The sequence below is a fragment of the Hemitrygon akajei genome, unplaced genomic scaffold (genome assembly GCF_048418815.1).
Source record: "Hemitrygon akajei unplaced genomic scaffold, sHemAka1.3 Scf000047, whole genome shotgun sequence".
Lineage (NCBI taxonomy): Eukaryota > Metazoa > Chordata > Chondrichthyes > Myliobatiformes > Dasyatidae > Hemitrygon > Hemitrygon akajei.
The window spans coordinates 1,438,842-1,458,217 of NW_027331933.1; the positions used below are offsets into that span (position 1 = coordinate 1,438,842).

Sequence of the window (19,376 nt, forward strand, 5' to 3'; positions counted from 1 at the left end):
AGTAGAACAGTAAAGAGAACACAACGTTTCCCTGTCAATTATCCTGGTACCAATTTGTCTGTTATTGCTGGAAATGTGTTCAGTACAGTTGTTGCTAACAAGGTTTACATGAATAATCTCAGGAATGATCGGTGTTATGTATGAGGAGCATTTGATGTTTCTGGACCTGTGCTCGATGGAGTTCAGAGGGACGGTGGGGGTGGTGGAGGGATGTATGGTTAAGTAAACCTACCGAATGCTGAAAAGCCTGGATACAGTGAACATGGAGAGGATGTTTCCATTAGATTCGGAGTCTGTGATAATAGACAATAGGTGCAGGAATAGGCCATTCGGCCCTTCTAGCCAGCACCGCCATTCACTGTGATCATGGCTGATCATACACAATCAGTACCCCGTTCCTGCCCTCGCTCCATATCCCTTGACCCCGCTATCTATAAGAGCTCTATCTAACTCTCTCTTGAATGCATCCAGAGACTTGGCCTCCACTGCCTTCTGGGGCAGAGCATTCCACATATCCACCACTCTCTGGGTGAAAATGTTTTTCCGCATCTCAGTTCTAAATAGCCTACCCCTTATTCTTAAACTGTGGCCTCTAGTTCTGGACTCACCCATCAGCGGGAACATGCTTCCTGCCTCCAGCGTGTCCAGTCCCTTAATAATCTTATATGTCTCAATCAGATCCCCACTCATCCTTCTAAATTCCAGTGTATACAAGCCCAGTCGTTCCAATCTTTCAACATATGACAGTCCTGCCATTCCGGGAATTAACCTTGTGAACCTACGCTGCACTCCCTCAATAGCAAGAATGTCCTTCCTCAAATTTGGAGACCAAAACTGCACACAATACTCCAGATGGGGTCTCACCAGGGCCCTCTACAGCTGCAGAAGGACCTCTTTACTCCTATACTCAATTTCTCTTCTTATAAAGGCCAGCATGCCATTAGCTTCCTTCACTGTGTTGGGCTTGAAATTCTGCCCTGTGTTCGTTTAGGAAGAGAGACACCCAACACCGGAATATTACAAAACTTGGGTTTATTGCAGAATCCGTAACTGGCACAGCGAATCCACGGAGTCGCTGGAGAAGGCGCGTTCCGACTTCCCCTTACAATCTGCTCTTATTTATACCCCTTTTCCCCCCAGCACAGCCCCCCGCTACATATTAGGTAATATCGGGCACTTGTGTCCATCTTATTGGCCCGATGCCATACACTCACGAGTTACCTGTTTCTTTTGTTTACTGTATCGCGTGACACTAGTAGTTTCGGTGTAGCGGAGTCCCCAGTTTCGCTTCCCCCCCCCCCCTCGCATTCCGGTCTCCTAATATTACGTGAGCCACTCCTGACCTGTAATGGCAGTCTCGAATTAACCCTAACATTAACCCTAACAACTGCCTGCTGTACCTGCATGCTTGCTTTCATTGACTGATGTACAAGAACACCTAGATCTCGTTGTACTTCCCCTTTTCCTAACTTGGCTCCATTTAGATAGTAATCTGCCTTCCTGTTCTTGCCAGCAAACTGGATTACCTCACATTTATCCACATTAAACTGCATGCTTTGCTTTGATCTTTGACAGCACGGTCTCAGAATAAAGATGCTTCCCCTTAAAACTCAGATGAGAAAAAATTTTTGGCGAAAAGATGTCTGATCTGTGCAATTTGTTGCCACAGAGGTTGGTTGAGGCTGCCATTTGGGTATATTTATGACAGAGATTAATAAACTCATGATTGCTAAGTAGCTTCAGGGTTACAGGAGGAAGACAGGAATATGGTGTTGGAATAAAAATCAGCCATGGTTGAATGGTGGGTAGACCAGATGGATTGAATCACCTAATTCTGTTCCTGTGTCTTATGTCTTACCATGACTGAATGATGGCTCCTTCTTATCCCATGTTGTCTGTGACATGTGAGTGACAATAAAAGATTGTTCACTGAGATCATTAGATCTGCCTTCAGTGTTTAAATTTCAGTGAGTTTTGTTCTTAGTAACATTAAGCAGAAATGTTTAGTTCTCCTTTTCATTATTAATGTGCTTCATTGTCTCTCTGGTTAAAGTTAGACCTGTGGTGAGAGATTTATTTGAAAAAAAAACCCAACTGGAGGCAAACCACGACTGAAGACGAGGGAACAGCAACAAGTGAACCAGCCCGAGGATTGAGAGCACCGACGAGAGGACCCATCTGACTCAGAGTTTCCATTGATTCAGTCAGGAGAAAGTTTGGTGAGTCTCATTTACTTAAACACTGGTCCTTTAGACATTACGTACCTGCACAAAGGAAGGTAGGAAATAGTTGGGAGTGAGACTGAATGTGCCCAGAAGAACCAGTTATGCCTGTGTCAGACCCAGTTACAATCACTCCAGGTCTGGTAATGTGCTTCCGGCAGCCCAGCCCTTTGAAACCACTCCCATTCCCTCACAGTGGTTACTCAGTTCAAGATCTTGCATCTTCTGATGTAGCTTTTGGTCAGTTCTGAGTGGGGAGAGGGAAAGAGAGGGGAGTATTTATGCTGACTGTCTTTCAAAAACAGTATTTGTTTGAACTTGCTGCAAACTCTCTACCCATACCCTGTACTTTCTCAACCAAATTATTGACATAGATGACAAGTAGCAATGGGCGTAACCTCAGGGAACGTCAGTAAGCACGGGACTCGAGTCCAAGAAACAGCCTCTCACCATCACCTTCTGCTTCCTACCGCCCAGCCATTCCCAGACTCTGGGGCTCTGTAACAGGAAGATAAGTCAGTGATTAAGATGAAGAGAGAATTGTGGCCTCCTGAAAGGACACGCGAGCTGAGCTGTCTGATTCATTGGACCAGATCCACCCTCGTTGACAACGTAATTTACCCCTTGCCCATCCACCCAGGTCATGTTACTTCCGATCACCCAAAGTACCCCAACCACCCTGTGTCCCGCCAGTGGCCCCACACCCTTCTGACCATTCAACCCACACCGACATATAGACAGGTCCCCTTCACCCACGTCCACCCTCCCAGCTTGGGGAACCAGAGCAAACTGATCCAGCAATCTCGACTCAGTGCAAAACTAAAACCAGGGATGCAAGACTGGTGAGCCTGGAGCCTCCAGCTGTCCGGCTCGGTCCCGGCCCTTTCCCACTGCAACCGCCCCTCGATATACACAAACCCGAGATTAACACCTTCCTCACCGCCACCTGAACAGTAGAAACACCAGCATCAGCTGGGGTTGAGTTGCAGTTGGTCCCCGTATGTGTTAAAACTCCCCGCTGTTGGATATGGAGACCAGAATCGTACGCGGTAAAACCACATAACAATTACAGCATGGAAACCGGCCATCTTGGCCCTTCTAGTCCGTGCCGAACGCTTATCCTCACCTAGTCCCACTTACCTGCACTCAGCCCATAACCCTCCATTCCTTTCCTGTAAATCTACCCATCCAATTTTTTTTTAAATGATAAAATCGAACCTGCCTATGCCACTTCCACTGGAAGCTCGTTCCACACAGTTACCACTCTCTGAGTAAAGAAGTTACCCCTTGTGTTACCCCTAAACTTTTGCCCTTTAACACTCACCTCATGTCCTCTTGTTTGAATCTCCCCTACACTCAATGGAAAAAGCCTATCCACGTCAACTCGATCTATCCCCATCATAATTTTAAATACCTCTATCAAGACCCCCCTCAACCTTCTACGCTCCAAAGAATAAAGACCTAACTTGTTCAACCTTTCTCTGTAACTTAGGTGCTGAAACCCAGGTAACATTCTAGTAAATCTCTGTACTCTGTTGACATCTTTCCTATAATTCGGTGACCAGAACTGTACACAATACTCCAAATCTGGCCTTAACAATGCCTTGTACAATTTTAACTTTACATCCCAACTCCTGTACTCAATGCTCTGATTTATAAAGGAGAGCATACCAAAAGCTTTCTTCACCACCACATGAGATTCCACCTTCAGGGAAATATACACCATTATTCCTAGATTTTCTCACACTGTCTACAAGCTTTCTGTATTTGTGAACTAACCTCCTCTCTCCTCGTCTCTTCAATTTGATTCCCACCCCCCAACCATTCTGGTTTAAAGTCTCCCCCGTAGCCTTCGCAGATCTCCCCGCCAGGATGTTGGTCCCCCTAGGTTTCAAGTGCAACCCGTCCTTTTTGTACAAGTCACACCTGCCCCAAAAGAGGTCCCAATGATCCAGAATCTTGAATCCCTGCCCCCTGCTCCAATCCCTCAGCCACGCATTTATCCTCCACCTCATTCCATTACTACTGTCACTGCCGCGTAGCACAGGCAGTAATCCTGAGATTACTACCTTTGCGGACCTTCTTCTCAACTCCCTTCCTAACTCCCTATATTCTCCTTTCAGGACCTCTTCCCTTTTCCTAACTATGTCATTGGTACCTGTATGTACCACGACCTCTGGCTCCTCACCCTCCCACTTCAGGATATCATGGACGTGATCAGAAACATCCCGGACCCTGGCACCAGGGAGGCAAACTACCATCCGGGTCTCCTGACTGTGTACACAGTATCACCTATCTGACCCCCTAACTATTGAGTCCCCTATTGCTACTGCCTTCCTCTTCCTTTCCGTACACTTCTGAGCTTCAGGGCCGGACTCTGTGCCGGAGGCACGGCCGCTGTTGATTCCCCCAGGTAGGCTGCTTCCCCCCCCAACAGTACTCAAACAGGAGTACTTATTGTCAAGGGGTACAGCCACTGGGGTACTCTCTAATTCCTGACTCTTCCCCTTCCCCCTCCTAACCATGACCCACCTGTCTGCCTCTCATGGCCCTGGTGTGACCACCTGCCTGTAACTCCTCTCTATCACCTCCTCGCTCTCCCTGACCAGACGAAGGTCATCGAGCTGCAGCTCCAGTTCCCTGGCACAGTCCCTTATTTACTGCAGCTCGGCGCACCTGGCGCAGATGTGAACGTCCGGGAGGCTGGAAGACTCCGGGACCTCCCATATCCGACACCGAGAACAGCAAGCTGCCCTCACACTCATAATTCCCAGCATGGAACCGTAATCCCACGGTGGATTTGTTCGGTGACTTGTGAACATACGTGATTAATGACCCTGCAACTGGGGACTGAATAAATAGTTCGTCTAACAATTCAAATCATATACACCAATCTCCTTGCCTTTCTCCCTCACCCCTAGCTACTTACCCCATTTCCCTCACCACACCCTCCTCACAGTTTCTCTTCCTCATAGGGCCCTCTACTCCAGCTCTCCCTTCTTGCTCCCTCTCAATCATCCTTGCTTCGTCCCCACCTCTCCCCTCCCCCTTCCTTCTTCTTTATCCACCTGTTACACTGCTACTCAACCAGTCTCCCACTCTTTCACCCCTTTCCTCACACTCTGCTTCTCTATCACCACTCTCTCTGCTCCTCTATTAACAAATCGTACTCCTCTCTCGTCTCTCTTCATCTCCTCACTCTCTCATGCCTCTCTTCATTTCTCTCACACTCTCTCCCCTTCTAGCCATCTGTTTCTCTTACTCTTCCATTCTCTCTCCCATCCCACAATCCCTGTCCCTACCCCTATCACCCGCCACCTCACTCTCAATCTCAGTCACTCACTGCCTTCCCATCTCCATCTCCTCCTCTCTCACGCACCCTCACACCTCAATCAAACTTGTCTCTCTCACTCAGTCACCTCCACCACTCTGTAACCTCCCCCATTTCCAGCTCTCTCACTCTCTATCTCTCTCCCTACATCCCATCCTCCCCCCCCCTCAAACACTCTCCCTGCTGGCTCCCGTATCCCACACTGTCTTCCCCTCCTTCTCACCCTCTAAATCTACCACTCACCCTATGCATTCTCCCTCTTCGCCCTCTGTCACTCCTCCTCCTCCCCCTCTCTCCCGTCACACCACACGCTCTCCACCTCATCCCATATAGTGGTATGCGAACGGCTGGGCACCACTCGTCAAACTTTCTGTTACTGTGAATAAGTGAGTAGAAGGTGAACTGGTCTCGAAAAGTCATAAAGTTAAAGATGAAACATTCTTCTACATTTTAAGCAAGTTAGTGTATTATTTCTGTTTTGTACAATTTTAGAGTGGGAAAAAAAGGAAAGGAGCACCATGGAAAAGTTTGGGCAGCCCAAGAGATTTGAGCTCTCAGATAACTTTTACCAAGGTCTCAGGCCTGAGTTAGCTTGTTAGGACAATGGCTTGTTCACAGTCATCGTTAGGACAGGCCAGGTTATGCAAATCACAAAGCTTTATAAATACCTTGACTCCTCAAACCTTGTCCCAACAATCAGCAGCCATGGGCTCCTCTCAGCAGCTGCCTAGCACTCTGAAAGTTAAAGTAATGGATGCCCACATAGCAGGAGAAGGCTATAAGAAGATAGCAAAGTGTTTTCAGGTAGCCGTTTCCTCAGTTCGTAATGTAATTAAGAAATGGCAGTTAACAGGAACGGTGGAGGTCAAGTTGATGTCTGGAAGACCAAGAAAACTTTCCGAGAGAACTAATCATTGGATTGCTAGAAAGACAAATCAAAACCCCCATTTGACTGTAAAAAGACCTTCAGGAAGATTTAGCAGACTCTGGAGTGGTGGTGCACTGTTCTATTGTGCAGCGACATCTGCACAAACATGACCTTCACGTAAGAGTCATCAGAAGTAAACCTTTCCTGCGTCCTCACCACAAAAATCAGCGTCAGATATTTTTCTGATATTGAAGGAGAGGTTGTTTTCTTGACACCAGACAGATGTTGTTCAGAGCTCAGATAGAGTCAGCATCAAATGTTTGAGCCTGGTGCGATGAATGTGTTGAGCTGTGGAAATCACAATGCAAGAAGCATCGTAGCAAAGCCAGATGAGCCCAGGGCATGGAATTATGATATCATAGGCATTACTGGGAATTGGTTGCACCCAACAGTCTGAGGGATATAGAGGAACAAATTTGTAGAGAGATCACAGACTATACCAAGAAACAAAAGTTGATATAGTAAGTGATTTTAACTTTTCATATATTGACTGGGACTCCCATACTGTAAAAGGACTAGATGGGGTAGAGTTTGTCAAATGCTCCTTAATCAGTACCTAGAACATCTGGTGTAGAAGTGTGCAATAAGCTGTTGGGAAACGATCCAGGGCTGGTGACAGAAATTAGTGTATGGCAACACCTTGTGTATAGTGATCATAATGCCATGAGATTCCAAGTAGGTACCGAAAAACAGAGGTCTGGACCTCTCTTGAGATTCTAAATTGGAGCAAGATCAATTTTTATGGTATTTGCAAGGATTTGACAAGTGTGGACTGGGACAGGCTGTTTTCTGGCAAAGGAGTACTTGGTAAGTGGGGGTTCTTCAGAAGTGAAAATTTGAGGGTGCAGAGTTTGTATGTGCCTACCAAAATAAAAGTTGAAATGTAACTGGTGCAAGGAACCTTTGTTTTCAAGAGATATCGAGGCCCCGGATATTTTGTTCCTCTAAATTCCTCAGGCTGTTGGGTGTTACCAAGACACATTAATGACTACAATATCATACTTCCACACCCTGAGCTCATCTGACTTTGTTTAGTTGTCTTCTGTTGGTTTCCAAAAGCTTCCCAATGTTTTTTGCTCTATTATTTGTCCTCTCTTTGGCTTTTATGTTGGGTTTTCAGCCACGGTTGTGTCCTCCTGCCTTTCCAATGCTTCCACTTCTTTGGGATATATCGATCACTCAGCTCCCGAGTTGCTCCCAGAAACTCCAGCCATTGCTGCTCCATCGTCACTCCTACCAGATTCCCCTTCCAGTCAGGTTTGGCCAGCTTCTCTGTCACAGAAACATGGAGAAGGTCAGAACAGAAACATGCCCACTCTGGGCGATCAGAATGGTAATCTATACAGGAGACAAAATAGATGGGGGAGGTTTTAAATAGTAGTTTTGCATCCACATTTACTCAGGAGGTGGACACAGATTCTATAGAAGTGAGGCAAAGCAGCATCAACTTCATGGACCCTGTACAGATTACAGAGGTGGAGGTGTTTGCTGCCTTAAGGCAAATTAGCATGGATCAATCCCCAGGGCCTGACAAGTTGTTCCCTGGGACCCTGCGGAAGACAAGTGCAGATATTGTCGGGGTCCAAGTAGAGATATTGAAATAATCCTTAGTGACAGGTGAGGTACTGGAGGATTGGAGGACAGACAATGTTGATCTGCTGTTCAAGAAAGGCTCTAAAAATAAACTAGGAAATTGTACATTAGTGAGCTTGACATCAGTAGTGGGAAAGTTATTGGAGCGTATGTGCAGGAACTGGAAATATAAGTATTTGGATTAATGTGGACTGATTCAGTTTTGGCAGTATGGCTTTGTGCATGGTAGGTCATGTCTAACCAGTCTTACAGATTCTCTCGAGGAAGTTATCAGGGAAGTGGATGAAGGCAAGGCAGTGGATGTTGTCTACATGGACTTTAGCAAGGCATTTGACAAAGTCTCATATGGGAGGTGGGTCAAGAAGGTTCGGTCACTCAGCATTAAAGATGTGATAGTAAATTGGATGAGACACTGTCTTTGGGAGAAGCCAGAGTGTGGTAGCAAATGGTTGCCTCTCTGACTGGAGGCCTGTGTCTAGTGGTTGCCACAGGGATCAGTGCTGGATCTTTTGTTGTTTGTCATCTATATCAGTGATCTGGATGATAGTGTGATTAACTGGATCGGCAAATTTGTGGGTGACACCAAGACTGGTGGTGTAGTGGACAGTGAGGAAGACTATCATGGCTTGCAGTGTGATCTGGACCAGGTGGGAAAATGGTTTTAGAATTGGAAAATGGAATTTAATGCAGACCAGTGTGAGTTGTTGCACTTTGGAATGACCTACCAGGGGAGGTCTTTCACAGTGACTGGTCGGGCACAGAGGAGTGTTGTGGAAGAAAGGGACCTGGGAATACAAGTCCTTAATTCACTGAAAGTGGTCTCACAGTTAGATAGAGACGGAAGGAAAGATTTTAGCTCACTGGCCTTCATGAACCAAATATTGACAATAGATGGATGTTATGTTGACTTGTAGAAGACATTGGTGAGGCCTAATTTGGAGTATTGAGTGAAGTTTTGGTCACCTACCTACAGGAAAGACGTAAAAGAGGTTCAGAGAAAATTCACAATGATGTTGCCAGGTCTGGAGGACTTGGGTTATAAGGAAAGATTGAACGGGTCAGGACTTTATTCCTTGGAATGCAGAAGATTGAGGGGAGATTTGACTGTGATAGAGGGGCATAGATAGTGTAAACGCAAGCTGGCTTTCTCCACTGAGTTTGGGTGGGACGACAACCAGAGGCCATGGGTTAAGGGTGAAAGGTGAAATGTTAAGGGGAACATGAGGGGAAACTTCTTCACACAGACGGTTATCCGGCTGTGGAATGAGCAGCCAGCACGAGTGGTGCATGCGAGCTCGATTTCAACATTCAAGAGGTTTGTGTTGGTACCTGGATGGTAGAGGTGTGGGAGTGGGCTGTTTAAATAGTTCAGCATAAACTAGAAGGCCCAAAGGACCTGTTTCTGTGTTCAACACGAGTGAGTCTGCAGATGCTAGAAATAGATAAAAAAACACGAAATGCTAGCAGAACTCAGCAGGCCAGACAGCACCTATGGGAGGAGGTAGTGACGACGTTTCGGGCCGAAACCCTTCATCAGGAGTGAAGTAACGTGGGATGGTCGGTGGGGGATAAGAAGTGGGGGGAGGGATAAAGTAGAGAGCTGGGAAGTAATAGGCTGGAGGGAAATGGGCTGGGGGAAGGTGGAGAATTATGGGAAATAAAAGAGAAAGAAAGGTAGGGCTGGGGGGAGAGATTATAGTGGGGGGGGGGGGAAGAGAGAGAAAGAGAACCAGACTATAATAATAGATAGGGATGGGCGTAAGGGTGGGGGCAGGGGTATCAACGGAGGTCAGTGAGTTGGATGTTCATGCAGGCAGGAAGAAGGCTACCTAGGCGGGAGATAAGGTATTGCTCCATTGACCTATGTGTGGCCTCATCTTGACGGTAGAGGAGGCCACGGACAGACATGAAAGGACTGTCTGGGGCCTGGGATGGTGGTGAGGGAAGAAGTGTGGGGGCAAGTGTAGCACTTCTTCCTTTTGCAGGGATGAGTGCCTGGAGGGAGGTCTGTGGGGAGGGATGGGGGGGATGAATGGACAAGGGAGTCGCGTAGGGAGCGATCCCTGTGGAAAGCCGAGCGTGGGGGGGAGGGGAAGATGTGGTTGGTGGTGGCATCACTTAGAAGGTGGTGGAAGTTACGTTGGATCTGTAGGCTGGTAGGGTGATAGGTGAGGACCAGGGGGACTCTATCCCTGGTGGGCTGGCGGGGGGATGGGGTGAGGGCAGAGGTGCGTGAAATACGGGAGACGCGATGGAGGGCAGAGTTGATAGTCGACGAAGGGAGGCCCCTTTCTTTAAAAAAGGAAGACATCTCCTTTGTCCTGGAATGAAAGGCCTCATCCTGAGAGCAGATGCGGCGGAGGCGGAGGAATTGAGAGAAAGGGATAGCATTGTTGAAGGAGACAGGGTGGGAGGAGGAATAGTCTAGGTAGCTGTGGGAGTTAGTAGGTTTGTAGTAGACGTCGGTGGATAGGGTGTCTCCAGAGATAGAAACAGAAAGATCTCGAAAGGGGAGGGAGGTGTCGGAAATAGACCAGGTGAATTTGAGGGTGGGGTGAAAGTTGGAGGCGAAGTTAATGAAGTCCCAGGCCCCAGGCAGTCCTTTCAAGTGAGGCACCCCTTCACCTGCGAGTCAACTGGGGTGATATACTGTATCCGGTTCTCTCGATGTGGCCATTTATACATTTGGGAGACCCACCGCAGACTGGGAGACAGTTTCGCCGAACACCGGCCCTCGGTCCTCCAGCAGTGGCGGGATCTCCCTGTGGCCACACACTTCAATTCCACAGACCACTCCCACTCCGACATGTCTGTCCATGGCCTCCTCTACCGTCAAGATGAGGCCACATGCAGGTCGATGGAGCAATACCTTATCTCCCGCCTGGGTAGCCTCCTTCCTGCCGGCATGAATGTCCAATTCACTGACCTCCGTTGATACCCCTGCCCCCCACCCTTACCCCCATCCCTATCTATTATTTTAGTCTGTTTCTGTGTTTTACATTTCTAGAAGAACCCGAAATATTACAAAAATTCACTCTAAGCCCTCTTAACAGCTGTGCGAACCAACCATTCATCTCAGCAGGAATTTTTTATATGGCGTTAAAACTGTGGGACTTTAAGTTAATAATACATAGAAGAAAATCCCAGCTGCACATCAAGAAAGACTATTTGCGTGAGACTGTATCATTTACTGTGAGACCAGGCACCCATGCAGCTCAGCAAGAGAAGGGAATAATACCAATGGAGAGTCAAACTGAGCGAGGGTACAAATTGGAGATGACAGAAATGCTCCATTCTTATAAAGACAGGAAGAGCATCAGGGAATTGATGGTCATTCCAGATACCAGCACTCTGCCCAGTCAGGAGATGATTTCTCTGTCCAACTTGGGTAGAACTTCACTGTAACAGTGTGATACCAGATAAAACCTTGGCAACTCAAGTAATCTCATCCAAAATGTTGTCCTAACCCCATTGATGGATTTTGTAAATCTTTTTACAGGTTAAAAACGAGAAGGAATTTGTCTCCAGCAATCTCAAACACAGCACGCCAGTTTTGCTGTTTCTGTCTAGATATTTAAGAAGTGGAGAAGTGATTCAATCGACCTTCCTTCCTGCTCAGACAGTGGGGAGGGATTCACTTGGTCATTTGACGAACTGGCACGCCCGTCATTTTACACAGGAGAAAGGCCATTCACCTGGTCAGACAGACGGAATGGTTTCACTTGGCTATCACAATTGAAGGTACATCAGCAAGTTCACACTGGGCAAGGCCATTCACCTGTTCTGTGTGTGAGAAAGGATTCAGTCAGTCTTCCCACCTGCAGACACAACAGTCAGTTCACACCAGGCAGAGGCTAGTCATCTGCTGAATTTCTGGGAAAGGATTCACTCTGTCATCTGACCTAATGGCTCACCAGCGAGTTCACACTGGGGAGAGGCCATTCATCTGCTCAGTCTGTGAGAAGAGATTCACTCACTCTTCCACCCTGTGGAAACACCAGCGAGTTCACACTAGGGAGAAGCCGTTCATCTGCTCAATCTGTGGGAAGAGATTCACTGAGTCATCCACCCTACTGGTACATCAGCGAGTTCACACTGGGGAGAAGCCATTCACCTGCTCAGAATGTGGGAAGAGATTCACTCAGTTAACCCACCTACAGAGTCATCAGCGAGTTCACACTGGGGAGAGGCCATTCACCTGCTCAGAATGTGGGAAAGGATTCACTGAGTTATCCAGCCTACAGAGACATCAGCGAGTTCGCACTGGGGAGAAGCCATTCACCTGCTCAGAATGTGGGAAGAGATTCACTCAGTCATCCACCCTGCAGAGTCACCATCGAGTTCACACTGGGGAGAGGCCATTCACCTGCTCAGAATGTGTGAAGAGATTCACTCGCTCTTCCAGCCTACAGAGACATGGGCAAGTTCACACTGGGGAGAAGCCGTTCATCTGCTGAGAATGTGGGAAGGGATTCCCTCAGTCATCCCAACTACTGGCACACCAGTCAATTCACAATGGGGAGTGGCCATTGTTATGAATCTCTCGGTTTTGTTTGTTGTGGACTATCATTTTAAGAGACAGAGAGAGAGAGAGAGAGATTAAAAAGGTGAATCAGTCTGACTTGCAGCTTGTTTAGTTTTAACCGAGGACACAGACACTCAGAGTCAGATGGAGATGAAGGAAGAAAAATGGAAGGATCGAAACCAGGGAAATAGGTGCCAAGGGTCACTGTTTGGAATTTTCCTGTGCCCACAAGGGTGGGTTAATTATCGATTCACCGTACATCGAATGTGTGGTTGTCACCTCGTTTGATCTATAGGAATGGATCTGATTTGGGGTATCCAATGAAGACCACTGATGTTTTAACCCTTGCCTGGGTGTGGTGTGGTAATTCACTTGATGATACCTCCTGTGACAAGTCACTTTCGGTGATAATTCGTATGTGGATTTGGAACGACAACAGATAAAATCTACAGCGACTGTTCTCTCGTTTTACCACAATGGAACCTGTGGATTTCAACATAATTGCCTTCTCTCGACATTTACCCTGGATTACAAATATCTCTCTCATCACCTATTCTGTGGTTGAACTGAACTTTCATACTTCACCATCTCAAGACTCCAAGCCTTGTTTCCCCCGAGCTCAATAGTTTGGGAGTTATATTTACACACATATATACACATGACACTGTTAACTTCTGATAATCTTCCTTAAGTTACTATATTATAAGTAGATTATATTAAAGATAGTTTTAGCATCAAAAACAGACTCCAGATGTAGTCTATTGCTGCTGGTTCGTTTCTAAAGCGTTACAATTCAGAATAAAATTGGGGCCTGCGTCCAGAATATGAACAGATTTGGGGGTGTATTGATTAATTATTGATTTCATTGGGGAAATTCCTTTTGATTTATTTGTTTGTGGAAAATCAGCAGCAATGGATGTTGATCGATGTCAGGAAGCACCAACCTCTGAGGCATTAGAAGATGTATTGAGTTGTTGAGTCTTGCTAGAAGGTTAAAACTTGCTACGGTGAAATCGACAATAAGGAGGGCACAGATGCAGAGGATAATAGCTGAACATTATGTATCTGAGGGTGTGTTTAAAGTGGAGGAGTTAGAGGTGTTTCCTGAAAGTAAACCTAGTGAGCTTGAGCTCCAGTACAAGTGAGAAAAATTAAAGCTGGAGGCTGCGGAAAGGCAGAGGCAGAAAAACAGAGGGAGGAAGCAGAAAGGCAGAGGCTGTTCGAGCTGGAAAAGATAGAGAGATTGCAGCAAAGGGGTCGAGTGTTAGACTCTGGTGATAAGTTGAGGCCAGTCAGGAAGTTAAATTGGTACCTCCATTTGACGAGGCAGAGGTTGATAAATACTTTCAGCATTTTGAGAAGGTTGCTCAGTGTTTAAAGTGGCCAAGAGAGGGTTGGTGTATTCTCTTACAAAGTGTAAATCAGGGGCAGTCTTAGCAAGCCGATTCTGCTTTGACAGTTGATGAAGCAGCTGATTATAGAACATAGAATAGTACAGCGCAGTACAGGCCCTTCGGCCCACAATGTTGTGCCAACCCTTAAACCCTGCTTCCCATATATCCCCCACTCACCTTAAATTTCTCCATATACCTGTCTAGTAGCCTTTTGAATTTCACTATATCTGCCTCCACCACGGACTCAGGCAGTGCATTCCACACACCAACCACTCTCTGAGTAAAAAAACCTTCCTCTAATATCCCCCTTGAACTTCCCACCCCTTACCTTAAGCTATGTCCTCTTGTATTCAGCAGTGGTGCCCTGGGGAAGAGGTGCTGGCTGTCCACTCTATCTATGCCTCTTAATATCTTGTATACCTCTATCATGTCTCCTTTCATCCTCCTTCTCTCCAGAAAGTAAAGCCCCAGCTCCCTTAATCTCTAGCTCCCTTAATCTCTGATCATAACGCATGCTGACTAAACCAGGCAGCATCCTGGTAAATCTCCACTGTACCCTTTCCAATGCTTCCACATCCTTCATATAGTGAGGCAACCAGAACTGGACACAATACTCCAAGTGTGGCCTAAACAGAGTTTTATAGAGCTGCATCATTATCTTGGGACTCTTAAACTCTGTCCCTCGACATATGAGAGCTAACACCCCATAAGCTTTCTTAACTAACCTATCTACCTATGAGGCAACTTTCAGGGATCTGTGGACATGAACCCCCAGACCCCTCTGCTCCTCCACACTACCAAGTATCCTGCCATTTACTTTGATTTTACCTTCCAAAGTGCACCGCCTCACACTTCTGAGCATAGAAGCAAAAAGTAGTAAGGTGGAAAGTAAAAGTGGCAGGCAGGCAAATCCAGGGCAAAAATCAAAAAGGGCCAGTTTTCAACATAATTGTATAAGGTCTAAGAGTGTTTAAAAACAAGGCTGAAGGCTCTGTGGGTCAATGCATGGAGCATTTGTAACAAGGTGAATGAATTGAATGTGCAGATAGTTATTAATGAATATGATATAGTTGGGATCAAAGAGACATGGCTCCCGGGTGAGCAAGGATGGGAGTTCAACATCCAGGGATATTCAATATTCAGGAGGGAAAGAAAAGGAGGTGGGGTAGCGTTGTTGGTTAGAGAGGGGAATTAGTGTAATAGAAAGGAAGGACATTAGCCTGGAGGATGTGAAATCGATATGGGTAGAGCTGCATAACACTACGGGGCATAAAATGCTGGTGGGAGTTGTGTACACGCCACCTAACAGTACTAGTGAGGTTGGGGATGGCATTAAACAGGAAATTAGAAATGCGTAAAATAAAGGAACAGCAGTTATAATGGGTGACTTCAATCCACATATAGATTGGGTGAACCGAATTGGTAAGGCTGCTGAGGAAAAGGATTTCTTGGAATGTATGTGGGATGGTTTTCTGAACCAACATGTCGAGGAACCAACTAGAGAGCAGGGCATTCTAGACGGTATTATTGAGCAATGAGAAAGGGTTAGTTAGCAATCTTGTCGTGCGAGGCCCCTTGGTTAAGAGTGACCATAATATGGTGGAATTCTTCATTAAGATGGAGAGTGACGTAGTTAATTCAGAAAAAAAAGGTTCTGAACTTAAAGAAGGGTAACCTTGAAGGTATGAGACAGAAATTAGCTAAGATAGACTGGCAAATGATACTTAAAGGGTTGACAGTGGATATGCAATGACAAGCATTTAAAGATCGCGTGGATGAACTACAACAAGTGTTCATCCCAGTTTGGCAAAAGAATAAACCAGGGAAGGTAGTGCACCCGTGTCTGACAAGGGAAATTAGGGATAGTATCAGTTCCAAAGAAGAAACATACAAATTAGCCAGAAAAGGTGGCATACCTGAGGACTGGGAGAAATTCAGAGTCCAGCAGAGGAGGACAAAGGGATTAATTAGGAAAGGGACAAAAGATTATGAGAGAAAGCTGGCAGGGAGCATAAAAACTGACTGTAAAATCTTTTATAGCCTTTTAAAGAAAACGATTGGTTAAGACAAATGTAGGTCCATTGCAGTCTGAAACAGGTGAATTGATCATGGGGAACAAGGACATGGCAGACCAATTGAATAACTACTTTGGTTCTGTCTTCACTAAGGAGGACACTAATAATCTTCTGGAAATAGTAGGGGACCGAGGGTCTAGTTAGATGGAGGAACTGAGGGAAATGCATGTTCGTAGGGAAGTGGTGTTAGCTAAATTGAAGGGATTAAAGGCAGATAACTCCCCTGGGCCAGATGGCCTGCATCCCAGAGTGCTTAAGGAAGTAGCCTAAGAAACAGTGGATGCATTAGTGATAATTTTTCAAAACTCTTTAGATTCTGGATCATTTCCTGAGGATTGGAGGGTGGCTAATTTAACCCCACTTCTTAAAAAAGGAGGGAGAGAGAAATCGAGGAATTGTAGACTGGTTAGCCTGATATCGGTGGTGGGGAAAATGCTAGTCAGTTATTAAAGATGTGATAACAGCACATTTGGAAAGAGGTGAAATCATCGGACAAAGTCAGCATGGATTTGTGAAAGGTAAATCATGTCTGACAAATCTTATAGAATTTTTTGAGGATGTAACTAGTAGAGTGGATATGGGAGATCCAGTGGATGTGTTATATTTGGATTTTCAAAAGGGTTTTGACAAGGTCCCACACAGGAGATTAGTGTGCAAATTTAAAGCACACGGTATTGGGGGTATGGTATTGATGTGGATAGAGAATTGTTTGGCAGACAGGAAGCAAAGAGTGGGAATAAACGGGACCATTTCAGAATGGCAGGCAGTGACTAGTGGGGTATTGCAAGGCTCATTGGTGGGACCCCAGTTGTTTACAATATTTATTAATGATTTAGACGAGGGAATTAAATGCAGCATCTCCAAGTTTGCAGATGACACGAAGCTGGGCGGCGGAGTTAGCTTCGAGGAGGATGCTAAGAGGATGCAGGGTGACTTGGATAGGTTAGGTGAGTGGGCAGATTCATGGCAGATGCAATTTAATGTGAATAAATATGAGGTTCTCCACTTTGGTGGCAAGAGCAGAAAAACAGATTATTATCTGAATGGTGGCCAATTAGGAAAAGGGGAGTCATTGTGTTATTGTACACCAGTCATTGAAAGTTGGCATGCAGGTACAGCAGGCGGTGAAAAAGGCAAATGGTATGTTGGCATTCGTAGCACAAGGATTCAAGTACAGGAGGAGGAAAGTTCTACTGCAGTTGTACAAGGCCTTGGTGAGACCACACCTGGAATATTGTGTTCAGTTTTGGTCCCCTAATCTGAGGACAGACATTCTTGCCATAGAGGGAGTACAAAGAACGTTCATCAGATTGATTCCTGGGATGGCAGGACTTTCATATGAGGAAAGACTAGGCTAATACTCGCTGGAATATAGAAGATTGAGGGGGGATCTTATTGAAACGTGTAAAATTCTAATGGGATCGGACAGGCTAGATGCTGGAAGATTGTTCCCAATGTTGGAGAAGTCGAGAACGAGGGGTCACAGTTTAAGGATAAAGGGGTAGCATTTTGGGACAGAGATGAGGAAAAAGTTCTTCACACAGAGAGTGGTGAATCTGGAATTCTCTGCCACAGGAACAGTTGAGGCCAGTTCATTGGCTATATTTATGAGGGAGTTAGATATGGCCCTTGTGGCTAAAGGGATCAGGGTATGGAGAGAAAGCAGGTACAGAGTTCTGAGTTGAATGATTAGCCATGATCATACGGAATAGCGATGCAGGCCTCAAAGGGCTGAATGGCCTACTCCTGCACCTATTTTCTGTGTTTCTATCATCCGAACATCAATTTCCTAATCATTCTGCATCACTTATTAATTCCTTTTTAATTGATTATGGCTTAATTGAAATTTGGAGGCTTATGCATCCTAGTGATAGAGAATACTCTTTTTTTCTCACATGTTCATAATAAATATTCGAGAATCGACTATTTTATAGTCGACCCTCGATTTCTATTTAATGTTCAGAAATGTGAACATGATGCAATTGTTATCTCTGATCATACTCCTTTAAACCTAATAATTGAACTGAAAGATGTTGCTTCTACCAGACCACTTTGTTGTTTTCCAGAACATTTGTCAACGAGGTTCTGGATTTGTTGAGTTTATTGAAACTCAGATAAAAGAGTTTTTTCTCTTTAATAATACAGGAAACGTCTCAAAGTTAGTAATTTGGGATACATTATTTAGGTGGTCAGATTATTTCATATATAGCTAAACTGAAGAAACAGACAAGAATGGAATTAGATAAAATCTCTAATACAAATTAAAGAATTAGATAACATCAGTGCTACCTCTCCAAATGTTGCTTTGTTTAGAAGAAGAGTTGAAGTACAATCATAGTATAATTTATTACTAACATATCCTATTGAAGGATATTTGCTTAAATTGTAAAGTCAGTTTTATATTTTTGGGGATAAAAATACTAAGCACTTAGCTTCCCAATTAATGGCAGCTGTAGCTAAAAGACAAATTTTAAAGATTTGTAAAAATAATGGAGATATATCAGGTAATGATATAGACATCAATAATATTTTTCAGGATATTTATTCTGATCTTTATAGATCTCAACTTCCTGCAGATTCCTCCAAAATGAAGGATTTTTTTTACATAAGATTAAATTTCCTCAAATTACTGTTGAAGATCAACAGATGCCTGATGCTTCAATTATTGAGCATGGAATTCAGAAAGCTATGTTGTTAATGCAGTCAGGTAAAGCTCCTGGATTTGATGTGTATTTGGTAGGATTTTACATAAATATTGAAAGGTTACTTTCTCCTTACCTGTTGGAAATACAAATGAATCCTTTGAGAAGGGTAGTTTACCTTCTTTTTATGAAGCTTCTATTTCTTTAATCCTTAAGAAAGATAAAAATCCTACTGAATGTTCATCATATAGACCTATTTCGTTAGTAAATATGGATTCAAAAACTCTGTCTAAGATAATGGCTAACCACTTGGAAAATATTTTAACTAAAATTATCTCGATGGATCAAACAGGCTTTATTAAAGGTCGTTACTGTTTCTCCAATGTTCGGAGATTGATGAACATTATATATTCATCACTATCTAAGGAACCCCAATGTGTTATCTCTTTCGATGCAGAATAGGCATTTGATAGAGTTGAGTGGTCATATTTGTTTAAAGTTTTAGAAAAAAATTGGTTTTGGTAATAATTTCAATAGGTGGATTCAAATGATTTATGAGAATCCTATTGCCACAGTTATTACTAATAATTTCAGGTCCTTTTTTCACTTTCACGTGGCACAAGCCAGGGTTTTCCATTAAGCCCTTCATTATTTAATCTTGTACTG

At 44.8% G+C, this 19,376-nt stretch overlaps 1 pseudogene; it reads left to right on the plus strand.

Annotated features, from left to right (window-relative positions):
• Positions 1 to 2,057: 2,057 nt before the first annotated feature.
• On the plus strand, positions 2,058 to 12,612 carry LOC140720805 (uncharacterized; annotated as a pseudogene).
• Positions 12,613 to 19,376: the final 6,764 nt, after the last annotated feature.